At 37.4% G+C, this 2,939-nt stretch overlaps 1 protein-coding gene across 1 annotated transcript in view; it reads left to right on the forward strand.

The window, feature by feature from the left end:
- The first annotated feature begins 1,562 nt into the window (after nucleotides 1-1,562).
- The window catches only part of LOC107756094 (potassium channel subfamily K member 4-like), a 19,854-nt gene continuing 18,477 nt past the window's right edge, over nucleotides 1,563-2,939 (forward strand). The window contains exon 1 of the mRNA XM_016573069.1: nucleotides 1,563-1,749. The gene's annotated coding sequence lies outside the window, so the exon portion shown is untranslated. The remainder of the gene's footprint in view (nucleotides 1,750-2,939) is intronic.

The following is a 2,939-nucleotide window of genomic DNA, read 5'->3' on the forward strand; positions in this document are numbered from 1 at the left end:
TTAGTTTTGTCTTCAGCAAGTGAAATGCTTGCTCAATCGGGTTAAGATCAGGAGATTGACTTGGCTATTGCAGAATATTCCACTTTTTTACCTTCAAAAACTCCTGGGTTGCTTTTGCTGTATGTTTGGGTCATTGTCCATTTGTACTATGAAGCGCCACCCAATAAACTTTGCTCCATTTGGCTGAATCTGGGCAGACAGTATATCCCTATACACTTCAGAATTAATCTGGCTGCGTCTGTCTTCTGTCATGTCATCAATAAACACCAGTAACCCAGTACCACTGGAAGCCATGCATACTCATGCCATCACACTGCCTCCACCATGTTTCACAGATGACGTTGTACGCTTTGGTTAATGAGCTGTTCCAAGCCTTCTCCATACTTTATTCTTCCTGTCATTCTGGTACAGGTTGATCTTAATTTCAGCCATCCAAAGAATGCTTTTCCAGAAGTGGTCTGGCTTTTTTTTGATGTTTTTTGGCAAAGTCTAATCAGGCCTGCATCTGTATTTGCTCTCGTGAAGTCTTCTCTTGATTGTAGACTTTCACAGAGACACGTCTACCTCCTGGAGAGTGTTCTTCACTTGGCTGGATGTTGTGAAATGGTTTTTATTCCTCCGATCATCCACCACAGTTGTCTTCCATGGACGTCCAGGCCTTTTTCTGTTGCTGAGCTCACCAGTGTGTTCTTTTTTTCTCAGAATGTATCAAACTGTTGATTTGGCCACTCCTAATGTTCCTGCTATCTCTCTGATGGATTTGTTTTGTTTTTGAAGCCTAACAATTGTCTGTTTCACTTGTATGGAGAGATCCTTTGACCATGTGATGTGAGTTCACAGCAACAGCTTCCAAATACAATTGGCACACTTAGAATCAACTCCAGACTTTTTACCTGCTTAATTCATGTAGAAATAACGAAGGAATAGCCCACATCTGTCCATAAAATGTCTTTTGAGTCAACTGTCCAATTACTTGGTCCCTTGAAAAAGGGGGGAGGTACATATCAAAGAGCCATAATTCCTCAACTATTCCTCCAATGAGAATACCCTCAAATTAAAGATCAGAGTGTGCACTTTAAGCCCATATTCATTATATAACTGTAACTTGAATATGTTTTGGTCAGCAGCTAAAATAAAAATTGTGCCTGTGTCCAAATATATATGGACCTAACTGTGTGGGTATATATATATATAATTTTAATTTTAATTATTATTATTATTATTATTATTTATTTTTAGTTCATGCACAAATTCCACACACACACACACACACACCCCACACCAGTGGCCTTTCCAAGAGGAACCTTCCTCCTGGGCGGAACCATCCCATTAAACTGGAATAAACTGGGCCGGGAAAAGAATGATCCGAAGGGAAAGACCAATTATCCGATCAAGCTCAGAATCTCTGCATTGACCCCACCCTTTCTCTTTTTTTCTCCTCTCTCTCTTTCACCATCCTTTACTGTAGTAGCCCTTCCCTGCTCTGCTGATCCCACCCTCTCCCACATACACACACAAACGCACTCACAAAGCCCACAAACATGCTGCCAGTCTCGCATACACTCACTCTCTCAGCTCTGCCTCCGTCTGATTGAGTACCTTTTCATTCTTGGGCACTCAGCAACAGTCTCTGACTATCTCACACACATATACACACACACACACACACACTCACTCACACACCCTCTGGAAGGAATCCTGCAGTTTGCGGCTGCAGTGCTCTGGATATGCCGGATCGTCTGCTCTGAGGTGGGAAATGGGCTTGAGAGCTTGTGTGTAAGAATCTGTTCCTGATTCATTCTGTAATTTTAGTGTTAATCTGATCAAATGTTGGTCCTGCATTGAAGTTTATTACATCCTGTGATGGTCTCTTTGGAAGTTTCATACCAAGTGATTTACTAATGCTGTATTTTGGGTATATTTTGAGTAACTGTGCATGGAAATTCTGATTTTAAGTTATAAGTTTAGTGTGCTGAGTCAAATCAAATAAGCAATTATGCATACTTCTAACTACAAGTTAAAGAAGTTGTGAATACTTGTTATAAACTGTATAAATGCACTGGAAGTTGGACATTCATGCTGTGAAATCTTCTTAAACCTGCATGGGCTGATGTGTATTTTGGGGAGATTGTCTTTAACTTGATTAATTAGTAGATCTAATTGCCTGAATGTCTATGTATTTGCTGGTTCACCAAACCACTTTTTATAGAGAGCTTGCAACTATGCAGTCAGCAGATCCTCCAGCGCTCCGAATCAAACTCTAAACCCAATAACTGCCACAGACATTTCAGTCTCCTGGGATCTGAACTCAGATCTCACACACACATTCACACGCACATGAGGAGTTAGTCACACACTCGTAAATACACAAATACTGTCCTCAGTATAACTCACGGCGGATATCATTACAAATATCTCTTGATACTATAAAATAAAAATATAAGAACTGCTAAATAATTTAGTCACACAACATGTGACGTTGTCACAAGGAATATATGAAATGTGCTTTTTCTAGCAGTGGTTTTGTATGTTAGTTTTCAAAACCATCATGAATGACAATATTTTTTTGTAAATTCTGTCCTCCAAATTAAAATTTAAATCTCAATATCACCAAATTTTAATGAACTGAACAGTTCATTTATATTTTCATAAGTCCCAGGTCAGAGAAGGCTGTCACAAGGGTTTTTAAATGTTATAAATGCACACAATTTGCTAATTATTAACTATTCATATTTATTATCTAAAACAATATTTGTATAATTTTCATGTATAATTATTATTTGATAATTTTATGAACACAAGTGTGATTATATATAAGTTAAAATAATTAAAACATAAACAATTATAAAGCATAGTTTCATGAATGTTTTATTGCTTTAATTAAATGTTTTTATATGTTGCAATATATATATATATATATATATATATATATATATATA

Source organism: Sinocyclocheilus rhinocerous, unplaced genomic scaffold (genome assembly GCF_001515625.1).
Source record: "Sinocyclocheilus rhinocerous isolate Xijiao unplaced genomic scaffold, SAMN03320098_v1.1 scaffold682, whole genome shotgun sequence".
In the NCBI taxonomy this organism is placed as follows: domain Eukaryota; kingdom Metazoa; phylum Chordata; class Actinopteri; order Cypriniformes; family Cyprinidae; genus Sinocyclocheilus; species Sinocyclocheilus rhinocerous.